This window comes from Rhinoraja longicauda, chromosome 20 (genome assembly GCF_053455715.1).
Source record: "Rhinoraja longicauda isolate Sanriku21f chromosome 20, sRhiLon1.1, whole genome shotgun sequence".
In the NCBI taxonomy this organism is placed as follows: Eukaryota; Metazoa; Chordata; class Chondrichthyes; order Rajiformes; family Arhynchobatidae; genus Rhinoraja; species Rhinoraja longicauda.
In genome coordinates this window covers 12,884,616-12,905,838 of record NC_135972.1, presented here as the reverse complement: position 1 = coordinate 12,905,838, position 21,223 = coordinate 12,884,616, and the positions used below count along the sequence as shown (strand labels likewise).

At 44.7% G+C, this 21,223-nt stretch overlaps 1 protein-coding gene across 2 annotated transcripts in view; it reads left to right on the top strand.

Moving 5' to 3' along the window:
* Positions 1-21,223, top strand: part of LOC144603566 (neuronal cell adhesion molecule-like) — a 352,237-nt gene that overhangs the window by 47,927 nt on the left and 283,087 nt on the right. The gene's annotated exons all lie outside the window — the stretch shown is intronic.

Genomic DNA, 21,223 nt, shown 5'->3' with positions numbered 1-21,223 from the left:
AAGAGATGAGGTTTGGACAACTCTTAGAAGAAATATTGAACCAACAACTCTGCTTGTGGATAGAAGATTGCTTGCCTTTGTAGTTTGAAGACTGGGGAGATGTCTCCAGAGATGTTCACAAAGTGCTGAAGTAACTCAGTGGGTCAGGCAGCACCTCTGGAGAAAAGGAATAGGGGATGTTTTGGAACGAAACCCTCCTTCAGTCTGAAGAAGGGTCTCGACCCGAAATGTCACATACTTCTTTTCACCAGCGATGTTGCCTGACCCGCTGTGTTACTCCACTATTTTGTATTTATTTTGGGTGTAAACCAGCATCTACACGAGATATCTCCAGTGTTTACCATGGTAAGAGTTGGTGCTCTCCAAATGGTGCGTTAGTATTAATTGTGTATAAATTAGCTGCCATCTTTTCTACAGCATAAGTGTCTTGAAATACCCAATGTCTTAAAAGTATATATGTGTATTCTGTCACTGGATTAAGAATGTGTGCTCGAGCAACTTGAACAGAATACCTTTATATTGAATGTAATTGGCAATAGTGGAGGATGCGAAGCTGAGACTAATGACAATGTGATTAGTTAACTTCGTACGGGAGACAACCTTTTACATTAAGATGCAATTAAGAGTTCACAGTCCCTTGACATTGATCAATGTTGGACATTGGTGATCAGTAGTAACAGCATTGGTTGATGTTATGTTTCTAGAGTGAAATATTGGTTCCATCTCGGGAGGAGGAACAGTTTTCATTGATTCAGCTCTGTTCTTTAAGAAAGACGGCTGTATGGGTTCATGACGTCAGGACAAGGAGTAGAGGGAATGCGGCCATGGAGGTATCATTTTAACTCAATACGAGGGTGATGAAAGTGATGGTCATCCTGATTTTTGTCACTGCTGGGTCAGCAGGCAGTTTGGAAGGCAAATGATGTGCCTTGTTGCAAGAGGATTTGAGTACAGGAGTGCACATGGCTTGCTTCCATTGTACAGAGACTCCTGGACTATTGTGTGCCTGTCTGACCTTCTCATCTAAGAATGGATATACTTGCAATGGGGGTACAGCACAGGTTCTCTGGAATGATTCGAGGGATTGTAGCATTGTACAAGGAACGATTAAGCGGATTGGGCTATATTTCTCAGTTTTAAGAAAAATGCTCATATTGAAAGGAGTAACATTTTTGCATAGCTGCAGAGTGGACAATTTGTTGGATGGGATACTAAGAATAAGAGATCATCTCAAAATAAAGTGTCAGCCATTCAGTTGAGAGGTTTTATCAACAAGCGATGAATGTTAGCAATTATCATCTTTCTCCCCACACTCCCCCCCCCCCCCCCCCCCCCCCCAACCAATTGGTCTGAACGGTCCTGACCCAAATAAACCAGCTTAATGATAGCGGAGTCAGGGGATATGGGGAGAAGGCAGGAACGGGGTACTGATTGTGCATGATCACGGTGAATGGCGGTGCTGGCTCGAAGGGCCGAATGGCCTACTCCTGCACCTATTGCCTATTGTCTATAAAACATCAACTGTTCATGTTCTCCAGGGATGCTCCCTGACCCACTGAGTTACTCCAGCACTTTGTGTCATTTTAGGAATTCTTTACTCAAGTTGAGTAATGCAGTATATGGAAGATAATGGTGGGTAAGTTGTTGGATGGTTGAGAGGTTATGGGACCGAAAATAGTATTGAGGTGAAAAATTACTCATGATTAATATTGAATGGCAGTGCGGGCATGGGAGGCAGAATGAGACCCTCCTGCTTTGGAGTTCTTGTATTCCTGCAGGAAGTCTCTGCTTTGTGCTGGAATCTCATCACTGGCAGGTCCTTGCCTGTTGGCCCCATCGCCTTTTCAACTCCACTCCATCCACGCTGTACAACCCCACCTCTTTCAATCATCTGCTTTAGATTCCAAGGGTCTAATTCTTGATCTTTTACTGGATCTCATCCTAACCGTTCCTCATTAGTTGCCAGTTCCAGCTACATCCCTGTTCCAAGGTGTGACGGTTGATGTTCCCAGGCCCCTTGTATTTGAATCTGCCCACTTCCTTTCTGTTTGAAGAACTGTTTGCAACAGTTGAGCAGTAGCTTTGGTTCCTTGCTGTTTTACCAAGGCAGTTGTGATGATAAATGGGAAGGAATTTCTCCAACTTTCTTTTGAAAGAGCAGAATAATTTGAGCATCCAAATTTATGTAACGTAAATATAACCAATTCCAGAAGTGGGTCACAATCTGTTAAGCCTTGGCTCCACTTACTTTGCTGCCCCATTTAAATTTGCAGTGGCTGTTATGCCTTTCTAGGTGAAAATCAGAACAATTACATCAGATCTGTATAAAAGTGTGTCCAGACTACAGTTGATTAAATTTTCAAGCATTATTTCCCAATTTTTTAAAAACATTTTTTGTTTCCTCATTGTTCATCAGAAGGAAAACAGCAGTTGTTTCACCCAGTTTTAATGTGGGGTTACGCTGCTGTGGGGGAAGATTAAGAAATGAGAGGTGCAGGATTATCCAGCTAGACTCTACTGTAGGCCATTCCCCCAGTTTGGCACGTTAATTGGCTACTAAATTGCCCCAAGTGTGTATGTGACTGGTAGATGTGGACTGGTAGATGGGACAACAGGCAAGGACCTGCCTGTGATGAGATCCCAGCACAAAGCAGAGACTTCCTGCAGGAATACAAGAAATACAAAGCGGAGGGGTGGTGACAAGGGAGAAATTGAAATGGGATTACAATAAACCCTTGTTATAATGGACTGTGCACCTTGTGAGTCAGGGGCGGCATTGAAAGCCAGGGCTTTTAATAGCTGGGGAGGTGGTGCAAGGCAGGGGTGGCTTCAACAGGTATGTCCACTATATCTGAAATCCATTATAAAGGGGTCCATTAAAAATGAGGGTTCACTGTAGTCTTAATAGAATTGTGGAACATGGGGCTTGTGTTAATGCCCACGCACTAGAAAAGGTATTAAACGTGAGTTTACCTGGAGAATCTGGACGTGAGTCCTCGACTGGGGTTTCAGGCCAGTTCCTGGAAAGGTCGGAGAAAAGTTCCATTTGCATATCAAATCTTCTGGTCAGCCCAGTGTTTGATCACATCTTTTGAAATACTATGGTGTTGGACTCTTGTAAGTGTGGCCTGACCTGCAGACTATTTCCACAATTTTCTGTTTCAGTGTAGGATTGAGTGTTGTAAATAAGGATATTGTCCTTGTGACTCACGGATGGGCAGCTTGGCCAGGCCCAGGAACAACCCAACCAGGATATCTTCAGCCCAACCCTCTCCCCTACCTCATACTCTGGTGGGAACGTCTGTGTGCAGCACAGCTGGATGAGGTGAACCGTTCCCACCTTGGATCACACATCAGATTTGTGAATGCTACTCTTTGTCTAATATTTGTGGATATACCCAAAGGAGCAGCTTACACATTAACTGGAAAATGTACATATTGTAAACTAATTCAGCAGGCTGGTGGGATCAATACTTTGTTCCTTGTGTTTACTGACCTGCACTGGCCCTTGATTAGATAATATACCATTGTTTTTTCCTTTTAAATTATCCATCCCCACAAGGTCATGACTCCTGAAATCTGACCTCCTCCACCCTCTACAACTCTTCTTATCTCTGCGCTCCTCCAATTCTACATTGTTAGGCATGTCTTTGTATAATAGCTCTCTGCTTGGCCTATTCCCTCTGTACAAATCTCCCTCTTTTAAGATGCACAAAATCTTTAGCTCCTGGGCTTTGCTTGCGGTTATATATTTAAGGCCTCTGCTTCAAATATTTGATGCCGTTGTGAACTTTTCGTTGCATTAAAGGCACTATATACATTTTCACTCTTGTATATTGTCATTTGTATTCCCAATATTCCTTCCTCAGGACAAAATTTACTTCTGCTTCTGGGAATTCATTACCATAGAAGGCTGTGGAGGCCAAGTCAATGTATATTTTTAAGGCGGAGATTGACAGATTCTTGATTAGCAGGGGTGTCGGGGGTTATGGGAGAAGGCAGGAGAATGGGGTTGAGAGGGAAAGATAGATTAGCCATGGTTGAATGGCAGAGTAGACTTAATGGCAGAATGGCCTAATTCTGCTTCGAGAGCATGGCCAATAGAATTAGTCCAAGGGAATCTTATCCTGTAAACTTTAGGTTAGTTTAGAGATACAGCGTGGAAACAGGCCCTTCGGCCCACCGGGTTCACGCCGACCAGCGATCCCCGCATATTAACACTATCCTGCACACACTAGGGACAATTTTTACATTTACCAAGCCAATTAACCTACATACCTGTATGTCTTTGGAGTGTGGGAGGAAACCGAAGATCTCGGAGAAAACCCACGCAGGTCACAGGGAGAACGTACAAACTCCGTACAGACAGCACCCTTAGTCGGGATCGAACCTGGGTCTCCGGCGCTGTATTCACTGTAAGGCAGTGACTCTACCGCTGCGCCACCGTGCTGTCCCAACAGCTGAGTGGTTCAATATAAATGCAGACTTCGGGATGGAGCAGGGCCCGTCACTGTGTTAAAGATGGTCACTGTTTGAAAACATGCCAGGGTGTGAGACATCAATGCGTTTGAACCAGATGAATGGAATGGATCAGTTTGCATTGTGTAATTGACCACTGCTTTTTGAACTCTTCAGAGCACATGGTGGGCAGTCTAGAACTATCAAATGTTGGAAGTTTTGTGACTGAAGGGACCATTGGCACCCATCCCAGATGACACTGAGGTGACGGTCGATAGTAAATGCTTTGTGGAGCAGGATCATGTGTCTGGATGTGTAGGAAGGAACTGCAAATGCTGGTTTAAACCGGAGATAGACACAAAATGCTGGAGGAACTCAGCGGGACAGGCAGCATTTCTGGAGAGAAGGAATGGGTGACATTTCTGGTCGAGCCCCTTCTGACTGGGGGTCAGGGGAAAGGGAAACGAGAGACATAGATGGAGATGTAGAGAGAGATATAGAGCAAATGTGCATGCCGGTTGGTAAATGTGTATAATTTTGTCACCTCACTTAGGAAAGATATGCTTGCTTTGAGGGTTGCTGTAGAAAGAAAAATGTAGGGCTGTAATTTGGAGTTCAGAAGATTGTGGTTTCTATATTGAAACACTTGGATTTCTGAGGCTTTGAGGTAAACATTGGGAAGCTTTCCCTTTGGGAGGTGAAGGTTGGTGGTTCTAAAATTAGACGTTGTTGCTTCGGAATAAGGGCTGTTCGTTTTTAGTTGGAGATGAAGAAAGAATTACTTTTCTGACAGGGTTATGAACCTTTTGGAATTCTCTACCCCAGAGAGTTGTGGAGGCAGGATGATTGAATATATTCTTGGCTGATATTGACAGAGTTGTGAAGGATGGGGCAGTTAAGTGTCCGAGAACGGGCAGGAAAGTGAAGCTGAGGTCAAGGTTCGATTGGCCACGATCCCATGAAATGGCAGAATGGGCTCCAGGGGCTGGACGGCTTATTTTTGCTCGTATTTCTGTTTGTGGTGCCATGTTTTGAACAACTTGGTGCCATATTTTCACGAGGCAGTACTTGCCCTTAAACGACCGTTGGTTATGACATTGTCCAGTCTGAAGAAGGGTTCCGATTCGAAACCTCAACTATTCCTTCTCTCCAGAGGTGCTGCCTGACCCGCTGAGTTACTCCAGCTTTTTGTGTCTATCTTTGGCTGTGACGTGCTGTAAATGCAAAGCATCATTTTTGTACCATGCATTTGTTTGGACAGTGAGATCAAAACTGGCATGGAAGACGGATTTCCTGCATATTCAAGGCGAAGAATCTCACCATCATATCTAATAGAATGCGTTCTGCTGAGATGCACAAGAAGCAGGCAGTCCCATGTCCGATTTGGCTCTTCAGGCCTTTATGCACACGGCAGCACAATGCTTTCACAATGGATAGCACCCTGCTGGTGTTGGGTGTGTTTGCCTCGTTCTTAGCTTCTACTTTCCAAGTCACTAATGGAATTAATTGGCAACTTGTGGCTCTGACTGCTTGTCAAGCTTTTTGTTTTCCTCTTCCTTCACTGAGTCGTGTTGAAAGAGAGTCCCAGCAGGCTACTGAAAGATATGTCCTGTTTTTCTACTTTCCATAATTTTATGAACAAACTATTCCAATTTTAATTTGCATTTTTTTTAAATTAGAGTTGGGCCTGTTTCTAATGGATAGTTTGCTGGCAATTGTCTTTAATGTGAAGGGGATTTTTATATGTTCCTAGTTCAGGGACACAATCAGAAGCAATTCTCCCTTTCTCTGCTGGTAATATTCCTCACTGCCAGATGTTGATTTGAATGTACATCTCCTCTAGAGCTCAATGCCCTTGCATTGATGTACTTGGACTGGGAACTCATTCCCAGTGAGCACATTGGGCTCCACTGTAGTAGAGATGTGATGCAAGGCCAGGTTCCTACATTGAAATAGTGAGACTCACCCCCTCAGCTTTGTGCTGTGATCTCCCACTTCCATTGGGATGAAGAATCTTCCTCTTCAACAGCCTGGCACTGGGAGAGAAGTTTCCCATCTGGGATGAGTTTCAATTTAATGGTAAATGGTAATGGGCAGCTTACAGCCCAGCAGTATGAACATTGACTTCTCTAACTTAAGATAGCTCCTCTGTCCCTCTCTTCTCCTCCCCCTTCCCAGTTCTCCCACTGTCTTCCTGTCTCCACCTATATCCTTTCTTTGTCTCGCCCTCCCCCCGACATCAGTCTGAAGAAGGGTCTCGACCCGAAATGTCACCCATTCCTTCTCTCCAGAGATGCTGCCTGACCTGCTGAGTTACTCCAGCATTTTGTGATACCTTCGATTTGTACCAGCATCTGCAGTTATTGTTTTTGAGTTCTTGGGATTAAATCAACTCCTAGAAAGACATATTTGTCCTGTCCGGCTTGTCAATGATTCAATAATACTTTATTGCCACATGTAGCTAGGCACAGTGAAATGCTTTATCTTACACGCATCCCTGTAAAATTATGTAGCAGACCTCACCTAAGCAGTACACAAGTGTCACCATGTTTTGGCACTGACAAAGTAACAAAAATTCACTGAACAGTCTTATCTACTGCCTTAGGATGTTTGTTAACCAGTTGTGTTTTCAATAACCTGACAGCATTGATATAGCTACTTGTCGTCAAAACAACATTAAGTTCAATCCTGCTCTTTGACATAGTGGGATGCAAAGGTGCAGGGATGGGACCTGCCTTGTGTTTATTCTGGAGAGACTGAATTAGAGCCGAGGCATCTTGGAAATGTACCCAGAGCTTTCACGGCGTGATGGAATGTGAATGCGTTGTGACAGTCAACTCTGCTCACGCAGGTGGTAGAGTTGAATATCATAGTTTTTAAAGGGAAACCCAAATAAATAAGAGTAGAGGATAAAAGATGGCAGATGCTGGAATGAAACCGAATGCAGAAAAAACTGAAGCTCAAACAACTTCTTCAGAGGCAGAAGGTGCAAGGTGACCATACATTTTGGAACACTACACTCTCGGGTGAATAGAAATGATTGCCAGTATGTAGCAGTTCACAGGGGTGTGGGATAAAGGCTGATGGGTGATGGTTGGAGCCAGATGGGGAGGCGATGATGGGCAGGATGGGAGGCACAGTGGCACAATGTTAGAGTTGCTGCCTTTCAGCGTCAGAGGCCCGGGTTTGATCCTGACTACGGGTGCTGTCTGTACGTACTTTATACATTGTCCCTGTGGCTGTGTGGGTTTTTTCCAGGTGCTCCAGTTTCCTCCCACATCCCAAAGACTTGCAGGCTTGTAGGTTAATTGGCTTCTGTGAATTGTCCCTAGTGTGTAGGATAATGTTAGTGTAAGGGATAATCACTGGTTGGTGCAGACTCGATGGGCCGAAGGGCCTGCTTCCACACTTTATCCGTGAAGTAAAGTATAAAGATGGAACTGGGCAGAGGAGAGGGTTGCGAGGGATGAAGAAAGCTAGGTGGACAGGTGCAAGCTCCACAAGTGGGATGTGAGTTGTGTCCAATTTGCAGTTGACCTCCTTTGTAGCAATGGACAAACTGTTGGTATGAAGATCCAAGTTTGTTTTTTTTCTCCCAATTTCAGGTTGCCCACTTCCCCATTCTCTTCCCACGTACTTTCCTATTCACCTAGTTTTCTCCTTGATCATCCTCCCCGTCACTTATTCTTTCTCCCCACCCGCTCAACCTGTTTCCACCCATCTTTTGCCAATCTCTGTACCAGCCCTCTTTCCAGTGTCCTGCTTTAAAGTGGGAGATGCCTTGTGTGTAGAATAAATACCACCTTCCTAGTTGGAACATAAACATTTTGCTTTTATTGCTTGACTGGTTGACTGCATGCCAAGCAGAAGTTCCCGCATCCAATATATTTATGACAGAAATGTGACCAAAGTAGCTTTCTTTTAAAGCCTCGTTTCTTGCCTTTTATTATTCCTTTGGGTTCTTTGTCTGTAAAATTATTCATTTTCCTGAAGTTGACTGGACACCTCCAGCACCATTTGCTTGCCTGCGATTGACCTTTGGGCCAATAATATTTTGGCGATTTACTTGCACCTATTGTCCTTTTTGAAATGTCTCTCCTCTTTTAACAAAGTTGTGGTTATGAGCTGCACTGGCACAAGGAGAAGTTGCCAGAGTCTGAATGTGTGCAAGCAGTATCCCGATCTCCTTGTTTCTTTGTTAAACTGATCTTTACTCTTTTGTACTTGGTTAAGACTTGGGGGGGGGGGGGGGGAGTAGTGGGGGTGGGGGCCTGGGGGGGGGGGGGGGGGTGATGGAAGGCGTGGGGGACTGTTGTGTTCCTGAAAATGATTTGCTCACACTTTTGGGACTTGGCGTGTTAAAGAAACTGTGAAAATAACATCAGGCCTATTGAGGCCATTGTTCATAAGTTATTGGTGCAGAATTAGGCAATCACGTCTACTCAATCACTCAATCATGGTTGATTTATCTTTCCCTCTCATCCACATTCTCCTGCCTTCTCCCCATAACCCCCGACACCCGTACAAGAGGCCGGAGAAGACAACCTATCAATCTTCACCTTAAAAATCTCCATTGACTTGTTGTCCACAACCGTCTGTGGCAATGAATTCTACAGAATCACCACCCCATGACTAAAGAAGTTCCTCCTCATCTCCTTTCTAAAGATATGTCCTTTTATTCTGAGGCTATGACCTCTGGTCTTAGACTTTCTTACAAGTGGAAATGTCCTCTCCACATCCACTCTATTCAAGCTTTTCACTAATCGGTAACATGCCAAATTCTGGGGTACAAAGCGAACTGGGGTACTGCCGGATGGTGTGCTTTCATTTACTTGGGTGCGGTGTCTGGTTGGTTTTGCAATGTATCCCAGTGGTACAGGACAGGAACCCTTCCTCCCACAGTAGTCACGGTGCCTAACCTTCAGATAAGCAAGCAAAGGCTTGGATCAAATGGTCCAGAGACCAGTGTTCAAATCTCAAAGTGCTAGCTGAGGAATTTAAATTAAGTTAATAACATGGAATGCTTAAAGTCGTTAATAATGCTCAAAATTATGGGTAGTTGTTAAAAAAAATATCTCGTTCAACTTCAGTGGAGGAAATCTGCCATCCTTGCCTTGGTCTATGTTTCCAGCCTCTCCACTGTGGTTGACTGTTAAGTGGCCGAAGATGGACACAAAAATCTGGAATAACTCAGCAGGACAGGCAGCATCTCTGGAGCGAAGGAGTGGGTGATGTTTTTCGGGTTGAGACCCTTCTTCTTACTGCAAATAGCCCATATGGTCTCAGAGCAATTAGGGATGTGCAGTAAATGCTGGACTTGCCACTGATACCCAGACGCAAGAAGACATTTTAAAAAAGAATAACGAATTTCATCAAGAACAGTGGATGCCTCTTAATTTATTTATCAAGCGTGTCTTATTAAAGACCGATCCTTGTATTTAGGACTTTTTTTACTGGTTAAAATGCAGAACATAAATGGGCCTTTCGGCCCACTGAGTCCACACTGATCACCTATTTATACTGATCCGCTTTTACTTTTCTCTACATTCCCATTAGCTTCCTTCTGCTCCGCCTCCACCTGCAGATATTAGTGTTTGCTCACACACAAGAGGCAAGTTGCCAATTAACAGCTACTAATAACCTACCCACTCGCACAGCTTTGGGGCTCTGAGATGAAACCCAGCCATTCACTGGGAGAACAGATGCAGTCTGCATGGAGGATGCACAAAGTCAATGGAGCTGTGAGGCAATGGCTCTACTAGCCTAACCATTTTGCTAAAGTGATCATAGAAACTGGGACTGGCCAGACTGGAGCAGAGAAAGCTACAGAGGCTGTTAAAATGGAATGGTAACCAAGGGAAAGACCATTTCCATTAGATAGGAATTTAATGGGGATTCATCACTTTAAAATTACCCTTGCAAGTGCAAGGCAAGATTACCTTGAGCAGATGGTCGACGTGCCACTGCAGAGAGTTGGTGAGGCAGTGAAGGGAATGGGCACCTGGCACACAAACCCATCTCCGCAAAAGGACGTTCTTTACTGAAGATAGACACAAAGTGCTGGAGTAGCTCAGCGGCTCAGGCAGCATCTCTGCAGAATAAGGGTGGGTGACGTTTCGGGTTGGAACCCTTCTTCAAGACTGAAAGTAGGGTTTCGACCTGAATCACCACCCATCCTTTTTCACCAGAGATGCTGTCTGACCCGCTGAGTTACTCCAGCACTTTGTGCCTATCTGCGGTGTAAACCAGCATCTGCAGTTCCTTCCTACACAAAAGATGTTATTTAGTTTGCAATGGATGTTAGCATTCTTAACATTTGGCAACTACAAACCATGCTATTTTGTAGCGCGCTGAGTGACAGAAGCAATAGACTTTCTCCAGGAAGCAATAAACTGGGCTGTTTAATAAATGTGCTTTTATATCAGTTTATTGATATATCCTTTGAGATGTAATTTCCTCGCATGGTTTCTGCCAGGCTGGAGATCTACCCAATGCTGCCATCTGATGAATGTGCTGCAGGAAATGGCTGTGGTGGGATTGCAACCAGTTCCCTGCCGACTCTGCGATCCTTTCAGGTGAACAGTACAATCAAGATCATTAACAGTACATTTACTGAAAGGGTGTCGGTGGACTAGTGGACTAGGAAGCACACACTTGTCAACCCTCTCACGTCGACCTTTCAACTGCTTCCGCTTATTTGTACATTCTGGTTGAGGCATTGCAGGCATGTGCCTGAATTGCTGGCACTGTCCCGTGCTCTAATGGACTCTTTAGAAATTCATGGGCTTCATTGTTTTTCCTTGCTGCGTTTATCTCCCTCCCCCTCTCTCACTCGAAAGAGAGTGCATTTTTATTCTGTTTAGTTTGGTACGGAGATACGGCGCGGAAACAGGCCCTTCAGCCCACCGAGTCCATGCTGACCAGCAGTCCCCGCACACTAACGCTATCCTACACACACTAGGGACAGTTTTTGCAATTATGCCAAGCCAATTAATCTACAGACCTGTACGTTTTTGGAGTGTGGGAGGAAACAGGAGTTTATGGAGAAAACCCACGCAGGTCACACAGAGAGCGTACAAACTCCGTACAGATAAGCACCCGTAGTCAGGGTTGAACCTGGGTTCCGCCGCTGTAAGACAGCAATTTTAGCACTGAGCCATTGTGCTTTCCTTTATACAGAACTGCATTGCACCTGTCTCAAAGCATATACTAGAGTGACCAATGACAATGTGAGCAGACTGCTTTTTCTGACCGTGACAAGGTTAAACCATTTCATTTTTGCAGGCAATTGCAACCAAACCCCAGCCCACTTTACACAAATAGACACTTATTGTAGCCAGGTTTATTGAATTCCAGTTGGAGAAAGCATCCTGGCCATTTCCTGCATCTCATCGCATCTTCCAACTTGGCCTCCGCTCTGCTCCTAGTCATGCCAACTGCTTACTGCTGTTACTCTACCCAAAGTTGGCTGAAGATGCATGAGAAGCTGTGGGTCATTATATAGAACCGTTGCAGTTGGACAAGGCTAGCCAAACATGCCTACTATTAGTCTAGGAAGGAACTGCAGATGCTGGTCTATACTGAAGATAAGACACAAAATGCTGGAGTAACTCAGCAGGTCAGACAGCATCTCTGGAGAAAAGGAATAGGTGATGTTTGGGGCGGATCGCTTCTTTAGACTGAAAGTGGTGGAGTGGAGGGAAATGAACTGGTGGCGAGAAAAGGTCGCAACAAATCTGGGCTGGCAACCGATGACCTCGGGATAGGTGGAGCTCATAATGGCTCATTGTTGGCTGGAGAAGGTTTGATAACACGAGAGATGTGGAGTGAAACTAGTCGGATGAATCGGGAGGGGGAGGGGAGGGAATGCAGGAGTTACTTGAAATGAGAAAAACCGACATTTATACAGTTGATTCTTACCAGTCTGAAGAAGGCTCTTGACCCAAAATGTCACCCTGGCCTTCTATCCAGAGATGCTGCCTGTCCCGCTGAGTTACTCCAGCATTTTGTGTCTATGGTTTAATAGACCAACATCTGTAGTTCCTTCCTACAACATTTTGTCTGCTCCACTGTGAAGTCTCCTCAAGGTATATCTACTTTGAGGAAGTTCTCGACCTCTCTCCGATGAGAGTTCTGCACCATCCACTCTCGCCAGTCTGAAGAAGGGTCTTGACACGGAAACGTCACCCAGTCCTTCTATCCAGAGATGCTGCCCGTCCCACTGCGTTATTCCAGCATTTTCTGCCTATCTTCATCCTGTTGGGTTGTAAACTGAGCCAAAGTGAAATATGAGGTGCTGTTCCTCCAATATGAGATACTGCCTGACACGCTGAGTTACTCCAGCATTTTGTGTCTATTCTTACTATTGATATTCTTTTTGCCTGAACATTACTTGAACAAAATGCCATTGGTTTCACCTGCATGAAATTTGAAACAATGCCCATTTGTACTTGGCAGAGGAGTCATCAGTTGTCATCAGCCCGAGGAGTTAAAATGCTGGTGGCATATTTTCGGAATGAAGGGAAATAGTTGAACTGCGTTTACAAAGGAGGCCATTACATGCCCACTTGTGTGTTTGTTTTTCTTTCTCTGAACACAAGGAGATAGAAGGAAGCAGTTTTGGCAGAAGACTTGTCGATGAGGAATCTTAGAACGAAACTTCCAGGGTAAATGTACAATAACATCCAAGTTAGCAACTCGGCACTGGCCCAGCTCCCAATGTTGCCGCATCAAAGGCTAATCCAATTTGGTGGCGCCTGACATGCCAACACTCCGCTCCATAGTGCATCTCATATTTCACTTGGGCAGCTTACAGCCTTGTGGTATGAATATTGATTTCATATCATATCATATCATATATATACAGCTGGAAACAGGCCTTTTCGGCCCACCAAGTCCATGCCGCCCAGCGATCCCCGTACATTAACACTATCCTACACCCACTAGGGACAATTTTTACCTTTACCCAGCCAATTAACCTACATACCTGTACGTCTTTGGAGTGTGGGAGGAAACCGAAGATCTCGGAGAAAACCCACGCAGGTCACGGGGAGAACGTACAAACTCCTTACAGTGCAGTGCTCTAACTTCAGGTAGCCCCGGCATTCCCTTTCTCTCTATCGCTCCCCCACCCAAGTCACAATAACCTATCAATTTCATTTAACAAACAGCTAACAATGACCTGTTTCCTTTATCGTTGTTACTTTTTTGCATGAATTTCATTCATTGTTCTTTATCTCTCTAAATCATCGTCTATATCTCTCGTTTCCCTTATCCCTAATCAGCCTGAAGAAGGGTCTTGACCCGAAAAGTCACCCATTCCTTCTCTACAGAGATATTGCCTGTTACTCCAGCTTTTTGTGCCTGTCCTCCATAGTGAGCTGTGTGGGGCCATGAACATTGATGAGTGAAAAGTCCTGGTTGTTCAGCAAGGTGTCTCCTTCTTGATCTGTTGCAAGAGGAAGTTGCAAATGCTTGTGTACCTGTTTCCAGTAATATTGGTTTCACTTTATGACAAGCCTCTTGTAAAGGTGAATGGATACACAGCTCATCTTCTGGCATTGCAATTTTCTTTGCTTAATTTAGAGACACGATGTGGAAACGGGCCCTTCGGCCCAACGAGTCCAGCGATCCCTGGACACTTGCACACGACACACTAGGGACAATTTACAATTATGCCAAGCCAATCAACCTACAAACCTGCATGCCCTTGGAGTGTGGGAGGAAACCGAAGATCCTGGAGAAAACCCACGCAGGTCATAGGGAGAACGTACGAACTCCATACTGACAGCACCCGTAGTCAGGATCAAAACTAGGCTTCTGGTGCTGTAAGGCAATCTTATCAGTGATAAATTATATCGCTTTACTTGTTAACCAATGTATATTGAAGCAATGTGGATGAAGGGACTGCAGATGCTGGTTTACACCGAAGATAGACACAAAGAGCTGGAGAAACTCAACGAGTCAGGCAGCATCTCCTGAGAAAAGGAATAGGTGACTTCGGGTCGAGACCCTTCTTCTGATCCTTACTTGACCACTAGCAATGCTTATCGAAGCAATGCTTCGTCAAGTGTTCCTTCATTGTTCATGAGGTTACTGCAGTGCCTGTCATCCCATGTCAACTTGCTGCTCCCATCTCTGCTTTTCCTTTATCTCTAGGATGTGGGATGCTGATGTAAACTGGGACCGAGAGCCTCCCTGTGGTTCTTTAGTATCGGGTGGGCAGATTGGAATGATGAGGTTCTGGCAAGTCATGTGGAAAAGCCACTATACAACAGATGGTATTGGATGTTGTGTTGCTCTCCAGTGCTTGGGCAGCGTGAAATGAATGTGCTGCTGATAGTTCCCAGAGCCAAGTCTATTGAAAATCGTTCTCATTACTTATAATGTCCTCGGTGATGAATGAAATATGCAAGGTCCACAGTCAATGTTCAAGTGACACGGATTTCCTGCCAGATTAGTTGACTGAGTCAAGCTGAAAATATTGCTGTTGAAGTAAGTAAAAATTAATCTGGTGAGAGACCTGATATATTGTACCAGTCATAATGGCCTGAATGGCATGGTGAACTTTGTGTGAGAGAAGTTACTCCTGTCTTGGCTACTACTGAAAGCACGCTGAGACTGGGGAAATTGGCCCAGGTTCCTGCTACTTATTAATCGGGGAATCTTTTCTTTTTCTGTTAAGCAGAAGAGATTCAAGGCCAGTGGGGCTACGGCTTCCACCTAACCTGTGCTCGTGGCATAAGGATACAAAGTGCTGGAGAAGCTCGGCAGATCAGGCAGTATCTCCGGAAAAGTCCGAAGAAGGGTTCTGACCCATAACGTCACCCATCCTTTTTCTCCAGGTGCCGCCTGACCCGCTGAATTACTCCAGCACTTTGCGTTTATCTTTGCCGTAAACCGGCATCTGCAGTTCCTTCCGAGACACATGTCTGGAGAACATGGGTAGGTGATGTTTTCGGTCGGGGCCCTTCTTCAGAAACCTCATCTATCCATGTTCCCCAGGGATGTTGCCTGACCCACTAAGTTACTCCAGCACTTTGTGTCCTTTTTGTGTATTTATCTATTTATACATCCATTTATTTATCTATATCTGTCTGTCTGTCTGTCTGTCTGTCTGTGTCTGTGTCTGTGTCTGTGTCTGTGTCTGTGTCTGTGTCTGTGTCTGTGTCTGTGTCTGTGTCTGTGTCTGTGTCTGTGTCTGTGTCTGTGTCTGTGTCTGTGTCTGTGTCTGTGTCTGTGTCTGTGTCTGTGTCTGTGTCTGTGTCTGTGTCTGTGTCTGTGTCTGTGTCTGTGTCTGTGTCTGTGTCTGTGTCTGTGTCTGTGTCTGTGTCTGTGTCTGTGTCTGTGTCTGTGTCTGTGTCTGTGTCTGTCTGTCTGTGTCTGTGTCTCTGTGTCTGTGTCTGTGTCTGTGTCTGTGTCTGTGTCTGTCTCTGTCTCTGTCTCTGTCTCTGTCTCTGTCTCTGTCTCTGTCTCTGTCTCTGTCTCTGTCTCTGTCTCTGTCTCTGTCTCTGTCTCTGTCTCTGTCTCTGTCTCTGTCTCTGTCTCTGTCTCTGTCTCTGTCTCTGTCTCTGTGTCTGTGTCTGTGTCTGTCTCTGTGTCTGTCTCTGTGTCTGTCTATTTACTTGTCTATTCATCAGCTCTTTATTTCTACATTTTCCCTGCTAATGGCAGTTGTTTTCTCAGTTTGCACTTACAGTACATAACACGCCCTGAGGGTTATTATTGGCTGTGGAACAAAATAGGAGCAAGGGCCAAGAAAAGTGACAGGCAGGGAAAAAGGCATAATCATCAAATCCAGCAGAAAATCTGTGATGCGTAAACACATTGTCGGTAAAACTTATTTTATTGATTGCTGAGAAGCTCTGAATAAAACACTGCATCAAGCTGAGAGAACACCACTTCACTGCATCGACGCAATGTAATGGAGTAACTCAACGGGTCAGGCAACATCTCTGGAGATAAAGGATGGGTGATGTCTCGGGTCGGGACCCTTCTTCAACCTGAATGGCTCTGAGCAGAAAAGTCACCCATCGTTTTTTTTTCTTCTCCAGTGATGTTGCCTGAGTTACTCCAGCACTTAGTGTCTATCTTTGGTCTGAACCGGCACCTGCAGTTCCTTGTTTCTCCCACTTCACAGGAGCTTTGCAAAGCATTTCCTTTCCTGTACAGAAACCACAGTTCTTGGGGACCACGCGGGTGTTTGGGGAGGAGGGCTTGCGATTGTATCCAGGTTATTACCGCATTACATAGAAGTAAAAGTTCACTGCAGTGCTTGATAAGAAGGTAAACGTCTTGTTGGTAAAGTAGACGCATCTTAAATATGGATTGAGGCAGTGAAGGTAATTGATGTTTAAGTGTTGGGTGGAAATAGAGGCTGCGTTTTGGGGCAGGAAGCGTTTGTGGGCACGCCGCATGACAGCTGCAGGTGGGATGCTGGTGTACTAAAGACTATTGGGGGTGTTTGTGGGGTGAAGGCTGCCTGAGGTACGGGAAACGGGAGGTGGAAGAAGTATAATGATGTTCATAATATAACAACACTGGAAATACTCAGCAGATCAAACAGTATCTGTAGAAGGAGAAATGATCAACGGTTGGGGTTGAAGATCCTTTAACAGAACTAATGGCAGGTTTTAGTTTGGTTTAGAGATACAGCATGGAAACAGGCCCTTTAGCCCACAGCGCCAACGCCAACCATCCATCACCCATTCACACAAGTTCCATGTTTTCCTACTTCCTCATCCACTCCCACGGTGGCGCAGCGGTAGAGCTGCTGCCTTACAGCGATTGCAACGCCGGAGACTCCGGTTCGATCCTGACTACGGGTGCTGTACTGTACGGAGTTTGTACGTTCTCCCCGTGACCTGCGTGGGTTTTCTCCGAGATCTTCGGTTTCCTCCCACACTCCAAAGACGTGCAGGTTTGTAGGTTAATTGGCTGGGCAAATGTAAAAATTGTTCCTAGTGGGTGTAGGATAGTGTTAATGTACGGGGATCGCTGGGCGGCGCGGACCCGGTGGGCCGAAGGGCCTGTTTCTGCGCTGTATCTCTAAATCTAAAAAAAATCTAAATCCCTCCACACTCGGGGCAATTTCTTTTTTTAATAGGTCAAATAACTAGAAACACCCACATCTTTGGGATGTGGTAGGGAACTGGAGCATCCAGAAGAAACTTGCACGGTCACGGGAAGAATGTGCAAATCCCATAAACAGCATCTGTGGTCAGGATCGAACCCGGGTCTCTGGTGCTGTGAGGCAGCAGCTCTACCAGCTGTACCAGCCCCTGTGGTTAACTCTCCACGGATGCTGCTGGACATGCTTGGTGTTTCCAGCTTTTTACTTGTCACCGATCCACCGTCTCTGCAGTGAATTTTATATTATTGTTGTCACATCATAAATGCCATTGAACTGTAGAATTTTAATGTATAAAATGCTGGGGATGTTTTTAACAACCTGATAAAACGTTTATGAATTGCTTTGGCATATTAACAACTACAAGAAAGAGGTGCATTTTATTTGAAAATGCTCGGACTGTCTATTGTCACTACCTTGCAGCACAGAAGGGGATTTTGTGGTTGGTTGAGTCGGTGCTGCATCTTTACAGCTGGAGTTACAGTGGGATCTCTGCCACTCTCGAGGGCCTGGGAAGCATTTGAATGATGGAGATGCACAAGCAATTTATTGAAATGACCAACTGACAGAGATATGGAAATTCTGCCGTTGTGCAGGGCCAGGAGGAGGTGATTTAGTTTGTGGTGCAAGTGCCAGCTCTTTAATAACGCTTCCTCTCTCTTTCCCCGTGGCCACAATTGAAGTATTTATGCAATTCTCTTGTAGCTGTTATCATTTAATCAACACATTTAGGCGGACTAGATAATAATGCATTCATTTTTTTTTCTTTCCCCAATTACCAATGATTTTTTCCAACTTAAGACCTAGTAAGAGGGTATTCAGTCCATCATGTCCATGGTAACTCACTCAGCAATTTAATCCACTGCTAATATTCCCTGTAAATTAAATTGACCTTCCCACATTCCCGCCAATTCCACCAACCACCGAGGCAACCAATCAGTCCAGAAGCGGGAGGAAGCTGAAGTGTCCAGTAGAAACAATGTGCACAGTACCGGGGACAACATGCAAACTCTACACAGGCAGCACAGGAGCTGTGAGACAGCAGATTAAAAGCTGCACCACTGGAGTTCCCTGAAGCTGGATCTCCTGGTTTCTTCTTATGGATTTTTTTGTTGTTGTGTGTGTTCGCCTTGTTTAAAGCCAGTCGTGATTTTTCAGCAAGTCTGTTGGTCTGCTAAATGCTTTTCGTATCTTGCCTGCTGAGTTTACTGACAAACGGTGTACAGTTTGCAAGAGAATTACAATGGTATTAATATCAGAGAATACACAGCCAGTCAAGCAGCACCTGTGGAGAGAAAAGCAGAGTTGACTTTTCAGGTTTTTCGAAGTTTGTTTTTTTGCTTAATGTTTTGAGTTGGAAATCTTCCATTGGACACGATACAACCAATTTTACAGAAAACATTGACCTGAAGGTTTGACTGTATTTATCTATCTTTGCCAATGGATTAATGTTGCATGTGCATAGATACCAGCCAGACGATTCAGTAAAATCCAGTACCCGAGCACATTCATAAGTACGAAAATGCAATGATTGTCGGAAGAATAGTAGACTTCACTGAGCCAGTGCACAATTTGAACTTTAATTAAACTAGTTTGATTTTAATGGAGGCGATTGATTTATTTTGGTGGAGACCATTGGGGTGCTCTACTTTCTAGGTGGCATAGACTGGGAAGTTGAGGCATGGTCTACTTATTAAGCGTTGAGCATATGAAGGACTCTTGGTTACATTTGGGCAGGTGTACCCAGGATTCTCTCGAATACCCGAGGGTGGGAGAAGAGGAGCTGTCTGTCTGTCCTTTCCTTCTCCGTTGTTTTATAGTATGTGTTAAATGTACAGGTGCTCCTCGACTTGCGATGGGAGTACGTCCCGATGAACCCATCGTAAATTGAAAATATCGTAAGTTGAAAACTCATCGCTAGCCCGGGAAAAGTTCAAAATTCGAAGTACGGTTTCTACTGAATATGTATCGCTTTTGCACCATCGTAAAATTGAAATATTGTAAGTCGAAGCATCGTACTTCGAAGAGCATCTGTATGTTTTAGTGTTCTTTAGTTTGTTTTATGTAGAGTGGGGTGGGGGGGGGGGGGGGGGGGGAGATTGGGGGAAACTTTTTCCTCTTACCTCGACGGAGATGCGGCTTTTTTCCGTATCGTATCTCCATCCGCACTGCGGCCTAACATCGAGGAGACTGCGTCCTCTGCTGTAGACCGACTTCGGAAGCTCCAACAGCGGGAGCCTGTGGACTTAACATGGTGGAGCTCGTGGTCCTTGGTTAGGGACCGACTTTGGCAGCTCCAAGCCACAGGAGCTTCGATCGCCCCGACCCGGGATCTTCGATCGCCCCGACCCGGGATCTTCAATCGACCCGATTGCGGATGGTTCGACCGCCCCGACCACGGGAGAAAATGAGGGAAGAAGATTAGACTTTATTGCCTTCCATCACAGTGAGGAATGTGGGGAATCCACTGTGGTGGATGTTTATGTTAACTTTTATGTAGTTGTGTGTCTTGTTGATTTTTTTTTTAGCATGACTGTATGGTAATCAGTCTGAAGAAGGGTCTCAACCCGAAACATCACCCATTCCTTCTCTCCTGAGATGCTGCCTGACCTGCTGAGTTACTCCAGCATTTTGTGAATAAATACCTTCCATTTGTACCAGCATCTGCAGTTATTTTCTTATACATATGGTAATACAAATATCACTGTACCTTAATTGGGAAACATGGCAATAAAAGACCTTTGAAACCTTAATCAAGGCCGTGTACCATGGGCACATGAGGCCGTGATAATGCCCTGTGGCAGTAAACTGAGCGGAGGACAATGCATTTATTTAAAGATATCAAGGAAGCAATGAGACTGTAGAGATGTGTGTACATTATGACGAATGTTGATGGGAAGGATTTTTTTCTAGTGGCTAAAATGTCACTGTCTACAAGGCTAAATATTACACACAAAAGGCTTTTTCACATTGAACTAGAATGTGCTCTTGCAGGTCATATAATTCTTGCAAACCTACTGACTATATTTTCTTGTCTGATACAGACATTAAAGTGGACCAAACATTAAGTGAGTTGGCATTGTGTCGTGGGGAATTGAAGCAATTATTCAGTGATTTGGCCTGAAGGAGTTCCTCTCCATTGGACGCTTCCTGTTCAGAGGTCACATCCATTTCTCGGGTCAGAGCAGCTTAAACAACATGAGCACTTTTTAATATGCGAGAGCATTTAAAATAATTCCAACAAGTTACAATGTGGAATGCTTTTTACCAAAGTAACAGATTTAATATGCATCTGATGGGGTTAGTTTTTGGTTTGGATGACTAGATGACAAACAGCAGGACTGGCTGAAATGGAGACATATTGCGGGATCCACCGAAAGGGAGGCCAGAGATCCTGGCAGGTCCAGTCCACTGCAGTAAAGGCGGGATATATCTGCCATCTGGCAATTTAGACAGCTGCTAATAAATACAGGCGGATAACACAGGATTCTGTTAATTATTTTATAAAATGAACAGTGCGGAACATTAATTAGAGTTGAAGATGGTTTGCCACGTTGTTCCACTTTGTGTTTGCTTGTATTGCTGAGTTTTGCAATATTGGAGTCCATGACAAGTGCTAGCTTGCATATCTATTTA